Source organism: Ambystoma mexicanum, chromosome 10 (assembly GCF_040938575.1).
Source record: "Ambystoma mexicanum isolate Mex_15411 chromosome 10, UKY_AmexF1_1, whole genome shotgun sequence".
Lineage (NCBI taxonomy): Eukaryota > Metazoa > Chordata > Amphibia > Caudata > Ambystomatidae > Ambystoma > Ambystoma mexicanum.
Window position 1 is genome coordinate 665,206,177 of NC_090932.1, and position 20,162 is coordinate 665,226,338.

Sequence of the window (20,162 nt, forward strand, 5' to 3'; positions counted from 1 at the left end):
GAAGCAATTACGAAATTGGATAGTGCATCGTAATGGATGGAACTTTGGTTAAATTGGCATTCAACATTGTACTATACTGATTTGTTTTATATTCCTTTTTTACTTTTATTTATTTATTTGTCATTTATTTTTCCATTTTTCTTCTTTTTTCTTTCTCTTTCCTACTGTTCTATTTTTCTTGCATTTTATAACTATATTGCTTGCAATATGCAAACATTGTATAATGAAAAGTTTGTTAACAAACTAAATCATTTTAATAAAAAGTAAAAAAATAAAAGTCATGATCAAAGCAAGTAGAAAGCGCACCTAAATTCGATGTTTAAACTAAGAGTCACATCAGTGCATGAAGAAAAGCACACATGAATTTGATTTTTAAACTAACAGTGGCATCAATGCTTGAAGAAAAGCACACATTAATTCGATTTCAAACTGTCTCATCATCGCATGAAGAAAAGCACACATAAATTCAATTTTTAAACTAACAGTCACAAACAAAGCAAGAAGAAAGCACACCTAAATTTGGTTTTAAACTAACAAGTCACATCAGTGCATGAAGAGAAGCACACCTAAATTAGACTTTTAAACTAACAGTCACAATCAAAACAAGAAGAAAGCACACCTAAAAACAGCACAGCAGTACAGAGTGTTGACAGTGTGGTAAAGAGCTCCAGTAAAATGGAATCAATTTAAGTGGTAGATCGTCCCTATAAGGGAACACAAGTCAACACAGATAGGGCAAAGAAATGCCTGGAGAGAGGGGGTAGAGTCCAGGAGATAGGAAAGCAGGCCACTGGGCAACGGGCAGCACACACGTGATGGCAGGAGGGATGCCACAGTCCGGGGGTGATAGGATTCAGTGCCCAGCATAATCCATGTCTTTGTCAGCAGTAAACAAAGAGTGGGGCCCACGCCAAGCTAGGCATGGACAGGCACAGACAGGGGCCTTAGTAGTGGGGCCTCTGGTGAATGGGCCGGCTGAAGCCTGCCAGCTTCTAGATTGGCTCAGATGAGGAGCTGCAAGCCGATCAATACTGGAGCTGGCTGCACATGGAGGTACAGACCACTGCTGATCCCTTGGGCGGCCTTATTGAAAGGAAGCACTAAAACTGAAGCACCACAAACAAAAAGCGAGATCTTCAGTGCGCTATATATTTTTTAAAGTTGCAACTTAATTAAATTGCTATGTGGCTTGATTGCTCTAATTATGATGATGAAAAGCCCCTTCAGATTTGAAAAGCCTGTAGGGCCTAGCTGTGCCTTAGTTATTGTTGTGCTGGGCCCAGAAAGCACTCAGAAGCCTTGTGGTGGGGAGTGGCTCTCTCTTCAGGCAGTCGTCTGTTGCAGCAGATGTTGTGTGTTGCCAGCCTAAATGCCGGCGATGATGGAGAATTGAGCAAACAGAGGGGTGGGCCTTGGTGAATGGGCTGGATGAAGCCTGCCAGCTTCCAGATTGGCTCAGATGAGTAGCCACAAGCCAATCAATGCTGGAGCTGCCTGCAGATGGAGATCCAGACCAGTGCTGACCCCTGGGGCAGCCATATTGAAAGGCCAGTGACAAGAACTAAACTGAGGCGCCACAAACAAAAAACAAGATCTTTAGTGCGCTATATATTTTTTAAAGTTGCAACTTAAATAAATTGGTGGCCAGATTGTGCTTAATTATGATGATAAAATAATAAGTCCCCTCAGATTAGAAAAGTGCCCGTAGGGCCTACCTGTGCCTTAGTTATTGTTGTGGTGGGCCCAGAAAGCACTCAAGTTATCCTAATTATTTTAATAAAGCAGAGTGCACAGTTTTCCCATCCATCTCAGCTGCGCTACCCGGGTCTCCATATTCTTCCATTAACTGAAGCACCTCTGCAGGGCAAAACACACATCTTCATTTCTTAACTATCCATCACTTCACTCTGCCGAGCATATTTCGCTCGCTGAAGTGAGACATCAACTTTCCCTCCATATGTCGCTTGCCTTATTTTATCTCTGGCTGCAGGGTATCCTTCAGTCCCTATGCTTTCATCCCGCACCTTAGGGATCATTCTAGTCATTGGAGCATGCAGCATGGTGTTCCTGTGCATTAGTGTGTCGATGCGGTTTGGGCTGCAAGCATCTCCAGTTCACTCTGGCAGTGCACCAAGCCCTGTCATACTTTGAAAATGCTTCAAGGGAGCCTCAGCTTCATAGTCCACCACACTGCTTACTCCCATGAGTCTGGGCTCCGCAAGCCATTGTTGCCACACATTCACAACAGTCGCTTATCTGCAGTGGTGCTGCTAGGTTTGTAAATGATCCAAGGCTACACTAATGTCTGGACATTCACAAGGAACACTGCCTTTTGGTATGAAATCGGCCCAAGGGTGTTTACAAAGTCCCTGGCCCTGGTGTAGTGGCGCATCTTTGTCTACAAGGCATCCACGTATCCCCTTACCTGGACAACTGGCTGGTGCATTCCCACTCAGGCTCTCTGGTGGTCGAACACACAGCGAAGACCATACATCTGCTGATGGAGTTGGCGTTCTCCATAAACTATCCAAATCTTGCTTGACGCCATCTCATGACGCGCTGTTTCTAGGTGCCCGACTCAACATGGTGGTGTGCTTGGTATTGCCCTCGGAAGAGAATTTCAGAGCCATACAGGGCAAGGTACAGTGCTTGTCTTCGGTGCAGATGGAGACAGTTCGGTCCATCAAGTCGCTGCTGGGCATGATGTTCTCCTGCATCAGCCTTGTTTGCCTGTGCAGACGTCACATGAGATCTCGCCATGAGTTCCTGGATGCGAGGTGGATGCAGATGTCAGGGAATTTTGTGGACAGGATCTCACTCAACAAGGAGTTCTGTTGGGTGATTCAGTGGTAGGGCATACGGCCACATCTCATCCAGGGAGCTCCATTTCAGGTTCCTCCTTACCAGGATACGGTCACTACCGATACCTCTAGAGGGATGGGGCACCCACACCGGACAGTTGCTCACCAGAGTCCTCTGCCAACCAGAGGAGAGGGACCTACACATCAACGTCCTGGAACTTCGGGCAGTATTCTGGGACCTCAAACCTATTCTCCCGTCTTTGAAAGGCAAGGTGGTAAGGATCTTTACAGACAACACCACCACCATGTTCTACATTCGGAAACAAGGGGGGACCCGCTCACCAGTGCTTTCCAATGAGACCCAGGACCTGTGGCGCTGGGCCGTTTGTCAAGACATGTTCATCATTCCCTTTCACCTAGCGGGAGTCAAGAACCCCATTCCGGACTCACTAAGCAGGGAGCTGCATTCTTGCCACGAGGGGGAACTTCGCCAGGACTAGGTGGATTTTCTGTTCGGCAAATGGGGCAGGCCCCAGATTGACCTTTTCGTGACAGCGGCGAACACCAATTGTCAGAAGTACGCACGCAGGTCCCGTCAACCGAGGAGCATGGGGGACGCGTTCTCGTTCCCTTGGGAGGGACAGTTCCTGTACGCCTTCCCGCTGTTCCCACTCCTCTTACATGTGATCAACACACTCAGACAGTGCGACTGCAGAATGATAGTCGTTGCCCGATGTGGCCGAGGCAAATCTTGTATCTTGGCCTACTACGTCTATCAGTGGCCCCGTCCATCCAGCTGTCGCTGTCCCCTGACCTTCCCACCAGAGAAGCGGGATGCGGGGGGTGATTCTGCTCTCCAACCCGGAGTTCCTGGACCTGAGGACACAGCTACTGCAGCCCTAGAGTTTTGAGGTCATGCTTTACCCGCAAAATGTAAGGACATCCTGGCCAGGGCCAGAGCTTTGCCAACATTGAAGTGCTACGGACATAAATGGAAACGCTTTTCTGTGTGGTGCCAGAATCAGAAAATGACCCCTCTGTGTGTCACAGCTCCACAACTTCTACCATACTTGCTTACCTTGGCCAAAGCAGGACTAACGCATGCCTCTATCAAGGTGCATCTCACCGCCATATCTATGTATACCAAGTCTCCAGGCAGACCTTCGCTGTGGCCTCACAGGCTTGTCAAAGAGTTCCTTAAGGGTCTCTTCAGGACTATCCCACCAGTGAATGCCCCTACCCCGGCTAGGGAACTCAATGTTGTGCTGACTAAACTCATGGGAGCGCCCATCGAACCTATGCACTAGGCCCACTCAAGTTTCTCTCGTGGAAAATGGCTTATCCTCATGGCTATCACCTCGGCCATGCGGTTCGGGGCGATTCAGGCCCTGTCTTGAAAGCAGCCTTATTTGTCTTTCCTCGCTTCAAAGGTGGTGCTGCATACGCACCCAACCTTTATGCCAAAGGTACTGTCAGAATTTCACCTCAACAAACCTTTGATGTTACCTGTCTTCTTCCGGAATCTGTTGTCACCAGCGGAAAGGGCTTTGCATTCGCTGGATGTTGCTCGTGCCTTGAAGTTCTATGTGGCATGTATGAAAAATATTCAGAAGACTTCTCAGTTGTTCATCAACTTTGGACATGTAAATCAAGGAAAGGCCTTGTTGAATGCTTCCATCTCCAGGTGGTTCTCTGGCTGCACCATGCACTGCCATCGACTAGCTGGCAGGCCGCTGCTATGCTGGCCAAGAGCCCACTCTGCTAGAGCCATCACAGCAACAACAGTGTTTCTCTGTAGTGCGCACCTGCTGGACATTTGCAGGGCTGCTACGTGGAGGTTGATGCACACCTTGACGAGGTTCCACTGCGTAAACAGGGATCCCAGGGAGGAGTCTCAAGTCGGCCAGGCGGTGCTACGCAACCTCTTTGTTTGAGGTGAGTCTGTTCCAGTGGTGAGTGATTACTGCTTCTGTTGAGCCTTGCCACCTCCTGTGGTTGTGTATGTGTACTTCTGTGTATCGTTATTCATGAGCATGTGAAACCATGTCAGATTCCATGCTGGAGAAGGTTTAAGTTTAATTACCTGTAACTATTGTTCTCCACCATGGGGTCTGGCATGGATTCACATACACTTCTTGGTTCATACTGCCACTTTACGTGCTTACCAAATCTGAAGATGGCCATCAGGGGTGGAGCTTAGAGAGAAGACTGTCATTGGATGGGGGCAATATGACCCAGAGGACAGTGATTGGTTTAGAGGAGAAATAAAGCTTTAAAGTTAAAGTGAAACTATTTTTTCTTTTACCGAGGAGTCCCAGCCTGATGACAGGGAATATTCATGAGCATGTGAATCCATATCAGACGCATGCTGGAGAACAATAGTTACAGGTAAGTAACTGAAACCTTGGCATGTTATAAACAGAAGAGCATATATTAAAAGACCCTGATTTTCAATTGCAGTTGGTAGTGAATATATGAGTGACAGAAGGAATTGTGTTTTGAAAACTTAACAATGTTCTATTAATTTTAAACTGCACTTGCACGGTTGTACTATTGTAATTCTCATTTCACATCATACTATGGTGGCTAGGAGCATAGCCAATTCTTTACTCAAGCACACGCTGCACTGAGTCTGTATAAAAACACAATTGGCTCAGTAGAATCTGAATTACGTTGTCCCAACACATTGCCCCTAATACTCACCACCAAAGTGCTTTTTGGTACAGAAAGTGGAGGGGACCGGAAGGAAAGATAGAGGCAGAGAGAAACAAGATGTGGAACCTTCCTCCATCTGAGAAGAGCTCCCTCTGTCTACACTAAGCTCAACCGCTTCCCTTCTCTCTAGAATCAAAGGCTTGGAGATATGCAGCACCCTGGTGTGAGGATACCCCTTTTGTGAATAGGCGTGTCCTTTGATTCCTGTTCGCAATACAGCCTCCTGCAAAGTGTCCATAAAATGGAGTGATATTCATATACCTGAGACATGGTCTAGTCATCAGATGCCAAACATCATGATGACAGCCGCATTTTAAGTAATTTGAAGATGATCAAACAACAAGTCTGGATCTCCACTGCAATAGTCAAAGTCAGAAATTAAAGAGGGCACCTACCACAAGAGGTCTGCCTCCTTCGTAATATACTAAATGGTGCTTCTAAATTTGGGTAAATCAAAAATGATTTCACTGACAATTGCTTGAACTTGAAATTTCTGAGACAGGTTTCCAACACATCCATCCTAATGTTTTACTTTTGGTGTTGCTGGACTTATAGATGAATGATAAAAGGCTTGGCATAGACTATCGTTGTGGTGTTAGCTACAGGCATTCATGGATGCCCACGAAAATGACTTTGTGATTATCTGCATTTAACTGCAGCCAGTTCTATTTCACCCATCAGGTTTTTGCTTCCAAACAGTCCCCAGGCTGGGTTAACTGGTCATTAGGCCTTCCAACTACAAAATATAGCTCTGTCACATCAGCCTATGACTGGCAACAAAGATGAAATGAATAAATCAGATGGCATAACAGATAAATATATACATTTAATTGAATTGGAGATAAGGGCGACCACTGTTTGACTCCACATTCAGTAGGCTTCCATTCTGAAGTGCACCCCTTCATAGGGACCGCAGATTGTCTGCCTTTCAGAAAGGATCAGAACCACCGTTCTAGGACAGCAGGGGAGACCCCTTTAACTTCTGAAGCTAAATAGAAAATTGGAAAACTAAACAGTTTGTTCTGGGGTTGATGAACCACTTCACACTACAATACCTTTGTGATAGGAGAAACAGTGGTCATAAGACAATTCTTTTAAAATACGGATCAGAGTTCTGATGGGCAGTGTATTGATGCAGGAAACCACTGCCATAGAGGTCTCTGCAGGTAATGCAGAGTAAATGAACTGAACCCTCTGGTTCACGGGTGCCAATGATGTGTGTGCAGTGCTTGGGAGATGTGTTCTTTTGCGGGAAGGTGTGGCTTCTGGGGGGTAGCCTAGTGACCACATTTTTATGAGGTAGTCTGTTAGGCTAAGGTGAAGACTGCGGGAATAGTCACCTTTGCAGAAAACCTGGGAAATTATGGAAACTACAATTTTCAGATAAACTAGGGACAGCAGAATGTGGGGATAATGAGTTCTCCTGTGTCAAAATTGATTAAAGGATCCGGTGGAATCACGGCCTCCATGATGATTTGTAGGTATCATCCCCAAATACTTTCAAAATGTATATTAACCCATTCTAAACTGGATCAAACAGAGTTGAGTTGTTTCATTGTGTCAAGGAAGGTCTGATTCAACCCTGACAGATTCATAAGTTAAATGATGCTGGATATTGGTCAAAGGTCTTCCTGTTCATCCAGGTCTTCAGAAAAGTCTTTAGTTGTTTGATGTGTGCAACCTTACCACTTGTCCCTTTGTTCTATCACACATATCTGAATGTGGTGGGATCATTTTGAAAGAGATTTATAGAAATATACAGGCCAGAAGAATTATTATTCAGAAAATGAGAATCAAGCACCACATATACTGCTGTATTAAAATATCTCTGTGCGTGATAGAAATCGGTCTAAGCTGATTGCCGTAGCTCTTGCAATTGAACAAGATAATCTAATAATAAGGAGTATTTTCAAAGAATGTAATACAATTTAAACTAATTATCTATGAATATGCAGCAAATTGTCTAATTGTACATGGTGCAAAATTATAAGACGTTGTAATAGGTGTTGTTCTTAAAATTACATATTGTTCTTGTGTGAAACTGAATAAGCAGTCTCAAATAAAGAGGCACAATATTACTGCTGTCTGCAATATGAGTATCATTAGCATTCACAAGCAGACCCATGAGGAAATATGCATTTACAATGAACCACTGCTACATTTTCACTGATATGCCTTCACTAGAAAATGTTGCTGGGAAATAAAGGTGCTGATGTATGAAACAGAAATAAACAATGCAACAGAAATGGTCTACCTCCATGGTGACTTTGATAGACAGGTGACAGCCAGAATAACTTCTTCTGTAGAATCGATCAACTATATAATGTTGCAGAATTAAAGAGGAACTGGAGCAATTAACTGGAGGTTTACCAAGACTCGGATCAAAGTGAAAAAGTAACAGGATAAAAAAAAGAGAAAGAATGTTTACAAGGCCCCTTGCAAATGTTGAAGAAGTAAGCGGAAGAGGCCAAGTTGAAAACACAGGAAAATCCCCTGAAGAAGGAAATACTTAAAAGGGAAGTTCTTCTTTGCTTCCCCTCTTCTTTTAATGGAACTTGATTTGTGTTGCTTATCTTACAGATATTGCAGCATTGGACCTTAACTCTACTCGCAACTAGTGCAGCAATTTGTATCTATTGCTTTTTTTTCTTTTTCCCTATATTTAAAATCACAATGTCCCTGTTTTCCCCAAGACAATTTGTGTGGGTGTGACCCAGAGGGCTGAACACCACCGCCTGCTCCAGAATGTGTGGTCTGGGGTTGCTATAAGTTCACTCCCTTGGCCTCCCCTACACCACCAGATGTATAGAACTTGGAACTGCCACATGAGAGTGACTCCAATTACAAGCCCTTTTAAGGCAAAATAAAGTCCCATGGCAAATGATCATGCAGCCCTATGTGACAAAGAGTTGGCAGCAATTGATCATGTAAACTACTCCTTAAGTGAAGAAGAAATCTCCCTTGGACTGCAGATCAGCTGACCCACAGCCAGAATGCACTATCCCACGGAACAAAGTAAAAGTCCTCCTGGTTCTTCTGTGGGGACTGGAACATGAGGAAATACTGACATGTAAGTGGGGTGTGGTGCAATTGCCAGCCCTTCTCTGGCTCAGTGCTGTATCTATGTTCGATCATGCAATCACACAAGTGCCAATTTCAAGATGATGGACCGGCCAACTGATGGCTGTGCTTGCCACAGGAATGGGGAGAACAGAGACAAATTATTCTCCTGTGGAAGTTGTCTGCACAATCAATCCCTGAAGCACACTCATCCACACAAACACATGCAGGCTACTAACTGGGGCCTGACCCAGCGAGAAGGGCTGGAAGGGCATTAAAGCCTGGAGAGATATTTGGGTGGTGGACATTTGGAATAGAGAAGTTAGAAGAGGTGGAACGATGGTGCTGAGAGAGCTCAAGGTGAAGGGGAGGTGGTGGTATGGAGAGAGCTGAAGGTACAGGAGGTTGAAGTGGTTCAGAGAGAGTTGAAGGTGCACCAGGAGGTGCAGAGGGAGCTGAAGGTGCAGGAGTAAGTAGTGCAGAGGGAGTTGCAGAAGCATGTGGTGGACGAGCAGGTACAGAGATAATTGAAGGGGCAGAAGGAGAAGGTGGTTTAGAGACAGTGAAGAGTACAAGAAGAGGAGCTAGGAATAGGACAATTGACAATTAAGGGAAAGGAGAAGTCAGAAGAGGTTGGAGGATAGGGACATCAGCCAGGAGAGAGGAGACAGACAAGGTTGGAGGAATAGAACATCGGACAGGGGGAAAGAAGACAGGAAAAGTGTGAGAAGACCATAAAACAGCACGAGCGATTCAAGGAGAGGTTGAAGAAGAACAACAAGCAGGAGGGTAGAAGAAAGGGGGGTTTGAAGGAGTACAGACAAAGTTACCTAGATATGGGAACAACTTAAAAAGGAGGGCAAGTTTGGAGGGAGGAAGGAGACATTGGAGGAGAGACCATTAGGGACCTGAGGGTTCCTCGAGGCACAGAGTCAGCCAATTAAGATGGCAAGACAGCACTTTCTGAAACATTGTCTAGAGTGGATGGGTGGAGTTGAGAGGGTGTGGGTGATTAGCAAGGAGGGTAGCTGACAGTTACCTTGAGTGCTGGCCTCCAGGGTGAGGTTCAGGTCCACTGTCATATGTCATAAGTGAATGTAGAAACAGTGCATAGGATAGCAAGCTGGAAGGGTGTTACAGAATCATGTCATGGGGGCCATATGACAACATAGTATCTACCTAAGCAACCTAGTTAATCTTCCACCCTACCACCCTTCTGGGAATCATTGTGGTGCATGCTAAATCATACTCTGACACTTTGGGAGTGCTTCTTATACTTCTAAAATGCACATCACCCCGTTGCCACAGACAGAAACCTATGGAATCCAGCATGCCAAATCCTACAAACCAAGCCATGCCAAGGGACTACGAGTGATGTTGTGGAAACATCAAAAGCAACTCATCTTTCTGAAGGAAAATTATTTTTCCTTTGATCATTTGAAAATACAACCATTGTGGTGAAATAATTGGAGCTAAAACATTCAACAGAGGTTATTTAATGTATGGTTTCCTCTCTTGGTGGTGCCATAAGAAAAAACAGGACACATAAATCTTTGTCGAACATGAAATCTATCTCTTTTTGGGGATGAAGGAAGCTTAGCCGAGCTAGCAGGAGAATACACATATTAAAGGGAAGATCTACTGCTAGTCTTGGGATGCTCAAGTGACCAGAATTATTATTATTATTATTATTATTATTATTATTATTATTATTATTATTATTATTATTATTATTATTATTATTATTATTATTATTATTATTGTATTTATTCAGTGCAAACCTAGCTTCGAGAAGCAACGGAACACTTTACAAATGTACAGCTGCATAACAAAGTGCTTTTCAGAGGTAACAACAGAACAGGTATAAGTGGTGGGTAGGATACATAAGGGGACAGAGGAGGGGTTCAGGTCTACCGGGTGGTGGGGAGGAGAGCGGTGAGTGACGTCTAGTGAGTCAGGTGGTGTGAGGGGCGAACTGATGGCCTAGGTGTTGAGGAGGAGGGACCCCTTGAAGAGGTGGGTCTTGAGTTATTTTCTGAGCTGTAGGAGCACGGGGGCGAGTCTGATGCTGATGGGGAGGAGGTTCCATAGTCTTGGGGTGTAGGCATAGATGGTGTGGTTTCTGGTCCTGTCCTTTTTCCAGCAGCGGATTTCAAGTCTGCATGTGCCCTGGCTTCTGGTGGTGCAATGTCCCCTAGAGATGTTGTGAATCTCTGCGTGGTAGCTGGGTGACTTGAAGGTGACTGTCTTATAGAGGATGCAGCAAGACTGGAAGGTGTTTTGTGCATGCAGTGGGAGCCAGTGAAGGTCGATGAGGGCTGGGGTGATTTGGTCATATCTGCATAGACATTTGAAAAGGCGTGCAGCCATTAGTAGGACACTTCTCAGGGGCACAAGGGAGGACAATGGTTAAATCCTCCCTGTGTGGGGGACCTTAGGGAGCAAACCGTATCCTAGATGCAGATGCGTCAGCTACATATTTATTTAGAGACCCCACAAGCCCCTACCTGCTGCAAGAACCAAATTAAGTGAGAATGTATTAAAACATATTCTGTGTGTCTGCTCGTGTTTTCTCATGTCTTCGGGACAGTAATTTCAATTTCCATGTTATGCATTTGGCAGGAGAGGCTGGCGTTATATGCAATTTGCACTGAAGTGAATTGATTTGATTGTTAATACCAGTGGCTTTGTCAATCTGTCTGCCACCAAAAGACACTTAATTTATTTTCTCTGTGCAATCACACTGGCTAATAAAGACATGCTACTGAATGCCTTTTGTTTTGGCAATGGTCTTCATTTAATGTTGGAGAATACTCCTAGATTTTGAAACTTTGTCCACCCCTTCAGAATCTAAACTGCCTTGAGAAAATTGAGACATTGAGTGGCTACTTGGTTTTGTGAATAACTGCTGGGCATATTAACTATGTTTGCTGTCCAAAGTGCCAGTAACTCATCCTATGTCCTCAAGAAATAGCTGTTCTGTGTGATTTCCCACTGTGAATCACTCTGATGTGCTGTCGTGATCAAATACATTTAGTAATCCATTTTCCCAGACAAACCCCACAGTGAACTTCCAGTGATAGTCTTTTCACCACCTAGACCAGTGCATTCTTGTTTGGTGCTGGCCAAGTCTTAAACAAAGAGCATGGTTATGACTAAGCCTGGGCAATGTTCTGCCTGACAGTAATTGCAAGTCAAGTTGAATAACACTGTATTACTAGCCCTATCTCCAATTCATATAATACCCATTGGATCCCTCCCCCTGACCTACCAATGAGGCAAGACTCAGGCCGGTTTATAGGAAATATATTTATATGTATTCGAATTAGATGTTAAGAAAATCGCACTAAAATGTCAAACACCATTTTATCCGTGGCTTAACACAATAAACTTTTCTCAACATAAAGAAATCTCATAAGTGAGTTGAAAAGAACACAAATCGCAATTATTTACTTTCTACAAATTTCACTTCAAGAAATAATGAAAGTGATCAATGAAAAAAAGAAATTACGCATGGAATTCTGTGCAATTGCGATGTTCCTGCGCGCTTGAAAGGCTAGCAGTTTAGTGTTAAAAAATTCTGCAAATACACATGGCAATTATTATTTCACCCACACTTTCACTTTAACATAAACAAAGGTGATTTAACATTTTGTTTTCAGATCCCACTCATTTAAAGGTCTGTGTTGGGGAAGTTGGATAGTAACAATTAGGATGATTGGAGAATTTTGGATTTCAGACCCGCTCCACTTAAAGGCCTGTTTAGGGGAAGAAAGCATAAAGTAAGATTGCCCAATGAAATTACAGGCTATAGTTTTCAGCGCACACTGGGAATGAGCTTTGTTAATTTTTAATTGTAACAAAAATAATCCTGCGGTGTTCTGCCAAATGAGGAATTAATTAAATTTAGATTTTTAGTTAAATAGGCTAAGGGTCTTGACAGTTTTGCACCCCCCCACCCGTCCTCTATTAAGAGAAAGGATTTAAGGCCAGCAGATTCCCCTACCTTTTGGTTACACAGGGTTCAATTCTACTTACATATAAAAACTCTGTTTAAACTTCAGGAAAGCCGGCTGCATGTCAGGACCTTCTGGAAGGACAGGGCAGGGGTTTGGTCACTCCACTCTCAAGGTTGGTCCTCAGCTCTTCACCATAGAGTCCAGTCAGCTTCTGACATCGTCCTCAGCAATAGACAGCTCCACCCAGAAGCAATCCCCTTTGGTGATTCCTTGCATCTGTCAGATGGTAAGTTTTAGAAGCTCTCCCTGATGGTACATTTCAACAGCTCTGTCCTTATACTCATAGTGCATCCACATTATATAGCAGGAATGACACCATTAAGTTTACAATCTTGGGGAGTACCCTGCAAGAGATCTCGCAAATAGGATTGGTCAGTTACCCTTCTCTCTCCTTCCAACTCCAGCCCCTCTCTAAGGATTGATTTAGGAGTCTGGGGCAGGCATATGGCAATTCCCATTTACAATCCCCTTTGTGTTGTTGTCAAACGTTTGGCAAAAACTAGTTATGTGGCAAAACTTCATAATTTTACTAGCAACTGCCATCATATATATTTTTTGTTTCAGCTAATCTGGGGAATTTTGTAAAACAAAAATTCCTACACGGCTGTACCGTGTTGCACAGCCGTCTGGCGATTTCCCAACATTTTTACAAACGGCATAACAGTTAGAAACATATCATTTATTAACCATATTCCTAATTTTACTCTCCACCAGCACGCCAACTCTCGCATTTAAGACATGTTAAAAAACAGCTAGGAACACATGTTAGCTGGCCCTTACCATTCCCTAAGTCACAGACAGAGGAATTTTATATCACCAAAATCACCTTAAAATTATCTACAAAATAAAACATACATGTATACAGTGTAATATGTAGATTCTGAGGAAAAGCCACCACAACAAAGGGAATCTTCATTTGTGCAAAATGAGGTTCCCTTCCTCCAGGCCATTTGTCTCTCTGGGCCAGCCTGTTTGATTAGTCTCTTTGTTGTTTGAGATGTAGGGTGCAGATTGTAAATCGGGGATGCATTTGCAACACAGAGATCCTCCACTGGAGACACCTTGCATCCTGTCCTCTTATCTGAAAAGCTTCTATTTTCCTGTCTTTTTTGTCCATAGTTCAGCTCTAATTATAACCCCTGTGTACACACCTACCCCCTAGTTTGGTCATGTAAAAATCCACCTCTCTATATGCCTCATTCTATAATATTTAGGTGCTCCACAGGTTTTGTCAGTCAAGGTGTTGAAGACATTTCATGTGCATTTATGTCACAAAAGATAGTCGCTGTTAAGATCCTCCTACACACCTGCCATCCAGCTCCACTGCATGTAACTATTCTTTTTAAAAAACAATTAATTGTATCTTTTTACATAAAGGACAACTTTACAATACATATCACATTAAAATCAGATGTAAGATAAAAATACAAAATACATACATTCATACAATAAATATTGGACAATAGAAAATAGATTTAGGCAAAAATCTATATATGACAGAAAATACATTTGTCAGTTTTAGGTGACATCACAATCGGCTGTTCCAATTGATTCACTACACATCAATACTAATATGATGAATTTCCAGACCAAAATATGCAGCACTAGTAATAGCTCTGGGCTGAACACCCACTACAGCTGCCCAAAATTGATCAAACAGCAACATTTTGAATCAGGCTAACACATTTCTGGTAGCGAGTTTCATACAGTGTTTCTAGTTCAGGGCATTGTGTGAGCAAATTCATAGTATATTCTAGACACCTCCTACAAACCCTTCATTTCCTTTCATCTACTGGGATGTTCTCCCTAGCTCCTAAAATCATTAGTGAAGGGAACAAGTTAAAACACAAGAGCATAATAAAGGGCTGCAAACCCTGGTCAATAGTGAATTTGAGATAGTTCAGTCATACCAAATAGAGGAATCATAGGGTAGCATAATCTTTTAACATGATTTTACCATATAAGTAATCTGCATTATTGGCTATATCACAACAATTTGTCCTGTCGATCAGTGTTCTTCTAGCTATGGCAAAATTTGAACAGTCCAAATCCCAGGACCAGCAAATCCGATTTTGAAACTCAGCACAAACTCTCTTTAAATATTCCACCAAGGGAGAGTCACGGTGAACTAATGACCCAAGATTCATATGCCAGCTGAGTATGGTCTCTCCCTTATCTTCCTATATTTCATAAGCAAAAGTGATTTTAACTTGCGTCATGAGGAAAACCAATCGAAATTCCAAGCGTATCACTTGGATAAGGACTGACTGCAGGAGTCCCAGATTACGCCGCCACAATTTCCCCTACAGGACATTGACCCACGTCAATTGCTTATCTGTATAGGTATCGAGACCATACACTATTGCTGGCACTGTGCAGTAGCATCTGGAGTGTTCCAAGTGCCAGATGGGATTACCAATAAATTAATTCGGGCCCAAAAAACCAGACAGACTCCAATAATATGGCAAAATACTACTTTATTATCATCTCAATAAAGTAGGGAAAACTGGTGAACAAACAGATTGCAGCTCACACACTCTTGAAGCATTTCAGTTACACAAAAGGCTTTATACCTCAATGTACGTCAGCTATGATGTCATCCTACGTGGCAAACAGGAAAAGCCTATCGAACTGAGGAATTGGTTAAGGGAACATTTATACCTAGAGATTATTTAAGTGTTAGTAACATTATTGGCTGCCCCTTATTTGGTAGCCATGCCTTAAACTACCTATAACTGCATATAATACATATATTAGCAGAAAAACAGCTGTGGCTTGGCTTCTGCAACAATGTATAATCCATCATTACATACACCCTCATGATTGGTTGGCATTATCTCCCAAACTTGGACATTTGGCTCGTTAGTAGCACTTCAGCAAATCTAAACTCAGGAGCCTGGACCAACGTCAGACAACTGCTTGCTTGTCCAATTAGCCTACCATCTCTCATCAATTAGGCCCTAAGTCAAGACTTCTTCATTGTAGTTGACCTTGCTGACTGTTCTCTTCTTTAGAACCTTAAAAGGGAGTGTAGATTGCTATCTTCATCGGAGCTTAATGAATAGGCCTTGTTTCATGGTCTTGCACCACAGGTGAGTAGACCACAATTTTGTTCATTTTGATCTTCTATTTAGTGCTATTTGATTTAATTATACTGGGTACTATTACTCCTCTCTGCCTTTGGAGACGTGATTGCTCTGTCTTGCATATGCTTTCTGCATCTTATGTACATAGCTTATCCTCTTCAACGCCTTTAGTGCATTGCAATTGCTTCTTGCTGTGGCATTCTTGATCCTAAACCAAGCAAATATTCTTTGTGTTCTTGCACAGAGCCGCATTCCAGCACCTGTCAGCTCTGCAGCTTTGGTCTCTCTCCTTCAGGCTTCTCGCTTACTATTTATACAGAGTTTATTTCCATTTTCTCATCATAGCTCCTTTACCTGTGCAACATTCTCTACTGCAGCAAAGCAAGCTTCTATATGTCTCATCTACCTTGCATTTCTGCGTATGTACTTCTACTACATCTCTTCTCACTTATCATATTAGTGTTTATGGTTTCTTCATATTTGCATATGTTCACTATGTCACTTCAGTTACATCTTCATTTTTAAAGTATTTTCATGTTGTTTCAGTGCATCCTTTTGTCTTCTTTTCATGATGTCACTTTACACTTGTTAGATTTCACTTATAGCTCTTCTATGTTTAATGGTGTCTGCAGACATCCTCTACCATGTCAGTTTGAGGGCACATTTGATACGGTTATCTCAGCGCAAGACGTCTCTCATATCTTCGATGCAGCATTGTGATGATACCTAGTGTCATGCAAATTGGGGGTCATTACAAGTTTACCGGTCCGGGAACTACAGTACCGGTAAGCTTGCCGGTACCATAGTTCCCAGACCGGCAAACTACAAGTTCTGCTCGTGGGTGCCATTATGGCAACCAGGTCTGTCCCGGCAGCCGTAAAGGCACCCGCGAGCAGAGCATGTCAGATGCACTGGCACCATTCACAAATGGTCCAGGTGCATCCGGCTTCCCCATTCCCATTGAGCCCTATGGGACTCAAATGGGAATGGGGAAGAATATATTCCAGCACCCGTGAATGGGCAATTGCCGGGTCCGGCGGGGCCATAATGACCTGGTAAATGCCCATTCGCAGGTGCTGGAATTCTTTTCGCCAGTTTGGCGGCAGCCTACCCGTTTTACCAGCAAGGCTACCACCAAACTTGTAATGAGTGTCTTCTTGTTGTTCTTCCAATATGACGGAGGTGAGGGGGTCAGCACTATAGATGATGTGAACATATGCCCCTCTACAGTACCATGCTGGTTTTGTAAATTACCAAGATGTCTTTGATCTAGTGCCCACCCTTGTCCTGAACACATTATTTAATTATACCAAATTTGCTTGGGCTTTTGGGTGTTGAATACCATTGTAGTAACTTAGGTGCAAATGTTCAGACACTCTGTTTACTGCATGGATACCATGTTAGAACCTAACAAATGTCTGAGCATTCACTTGTGTGCTTTCCATCTACGATGTTCGACCAAACTCATTCCATGTTCCATTCAGAGTTTTTGTTTTGTTCAGTAGGTGCATACTGGTAGAAAAATGCTTCACAAGAGTCAGGGAGCTGAAAGAGGAACCTTAATTACTCTTTCCTGCCTCTGGCTGCTTAGAGCTGAAGAAGAGCCCATGATTGCTCTCAGCATCCTAATGCTTCAGATGGCTAAAGATGCGAACCTTATGCTCACAGCTGTCTCTGGGTCTAGCCGGCTATAGCATGTCTGTGCGTGGGCTGGAAGGGTTCACACAAGCTGGCTTGGACCTGTAACAGTTAGGTCCTGCCTGTTCCTGCTCCTGTTATGACCACATTGTGGCCTTTTCTTTGAATTCCTGCATTTACTTCTGAATCTTTGCTGCTGAGGTTGCATTGTGCAGCAGCCTGCCCTGTTTCGGGGCATAGTGTTCCATTTCTTTGCACCCTGATTTTCGGTGAGATTTCTCCCTCACAGACTCCTCTTCTCTGCAAGTACCGTTTCCTCTCTGTTTGATCCTTTCCAGTCTTTTCTCACCAATACCACATATTCACAGAGTTGGCAACACATTTGTGTATTAAACTTTCCTAATTTGTTAATTCTCGCTTTGCTCCTAAATGCCTGTCCATATTCATTTGCACCTATTCTTCAGTGCTCTAAGTTTCCTGATAATTTCATGTATTTTCTGTGTTTTGTAATGAACTGTTGCCATATTCGTTCGCAGTTGTTTCCAATATTTCTAAAATGCTAGGATTCCAAATTCCTCTGGGTACTATCGTAGTCTGCTGCCCTGCTAGTCCCTGACATTTGTTATGGTTCTTGGCCCGTGCTTTCTCTCTACTATTATTCCTGTGTACCTTCATGTTAGTGCTATTATAGCTCCTGTGTTTCCCCTCAGTCTAGAGTGTTTGCATTCTGTGTCTATTTTCTGTCTATCTTTATCTGAGTAGTTTATCCACACTGGTTTTCTGTCCTCATTACAAATTAGTCCAGTGTTCTGCCTCAGCCTGAGACCCATATACAGTGCAACTCTTGGGTTAATCTCTGTTAGAGATAAGATAAGGGAAGCCTTTGATTGCTTCTGCCTAGTCTGTTTGAGGATAAGGTATCTAGTTTTACCTTACACTGAGTAAAACAGTTGTTCAGCACTTCCAAGTTGTGAATCTGCTCTGTGACAGTTTTTTCTGTAATCATCTGGTATTGAATCTAAGGGCTTTCTCTAATCTCCCTAGCAAACCTTTAATCATTTTCCAGTACACCCTTATTCTGATCAATCCTTGTCACCCAGTATATTTGCATATGTTCCATTTCCTTTTGTGCCTCTTTCCTCACTGACAGACACTGCCAGTGAGTTTCCTAGACACACCTGCCTCAACCTAGTGCAATGAGGTATGTGTCCTGTTTCTGCCAAATGCACCACCTTAATACTTATGAACCTGCAATGCCTCCCAGTTACCTCTGCTATTTTACCCTGTGGACCCCCTACTTTCAGTATAATTCTATCATCCCTACCACATGACAGCACATGTTTCATTCATACTCAGTAAGAAGCACTGAACCCACTCTACTGCTTCCAAGCTATTATACACTTTCTTCACCACAAGTATTAGTTTATCTTGAACCTCAATTCGACCCATTGAATGTGCACTCGTGCCACCAAAAATATGTTTAACAATTGTAAAATGTTTTCATCATCTCTAGTATCTACAGTCATTCAAAATAAGTTGCCCCACCCAAACAGAAAATGAGTGTACGCTCCTTTGTCCAAACAATTCTCAGACTTTTTCTTCATAATTAGTTTTTGAAATTGGTTATCAAAACGTAGGCACACTCAGTTACAGCCCTTATAGTTTTGTAGAAAACAATCTTAGAATTGTTTGGATCCAGGTCCCTAACTCTCAAATTCTAGGATAGTTTTCTATAGAACTAGTATTTTATCTTATCAAAAAAGATGGCACATCCCAGAACAACCACTGAATGTACTCTTTTACCTAAGAATTTGTCTTCACAGCTACTGTTTTCAAATACCCATTGCAAAACATGAGTACACCCAGAACAACAACTGATGTATTCTTCTATCTAAGAATGTGTCTTCACATTTACAGGTTTCTTTCACCCATCACAAAATGTTGGCAAACACAGTAAAATCACAGCATTTACTCTCCTGTCATCAAACAATTCTAGAACAAACCTGCTGGACTATTTGCATTCATTCATACTCTACAGTGTGATATTGGTAATGTGTAATATTGTACAATTGTATTTCATTTCTTTATAAACACAAACATTCCTGTGCAATTTCTTCACTTCCTATACACATTAAAACCAATCTCAATTTATCATCAATTAATATTAGAGTGCTCATGCAGCAATCATTAAATATGTCATATGATTTTCTTCCATTTTTAACTCTATTATTAGTCCATATTTTCTATTGCATCCTTGCAGTATGTGATATCCCACCTGCTATTGTATATGGACACTTCCATATTTTTCTTGGTTTTAATTCCACCAACTGTACTACAATTGAAATTGATATGATATGATAAGACATTTATAACACGCCCTTAGACAAGTGGTTCTAGGCACGACAAGACAAGGGAGGGAAGGCATAGGAGCCAAGACAAATGATCTTACTAAGCCTGTGTAATTCAGACAGTTCAAGTGCAATAATGAGAAGTGCAAGGGGAAGGGGAGGTGTCAAGGAGAGGAAAGGAAAACAGGGCAGCAATGCTCTGAGTACTTGCAGCACAGGGCAGTGTGGCTCTGGATACGTTCAAAGCTAAACATATATTTTATTGACGTCCCTCTGTTAGAAGTTAGTATCAATAATCATTAATATCTCAACAACCCAACATGTTTCGTTCTCAAAACACCAAATAGATTCACTTTAAAACTTCATCATGAGAACTACAGTGGGATATCTCCCCTACTCTTATGTAGTGTTTAAAATCATTGCAACAACACTTCAATTATCCCAACAAATATGCCACCCTTCCTAGTGAGCTTAAGTTTTCATTAAAATGTTCCA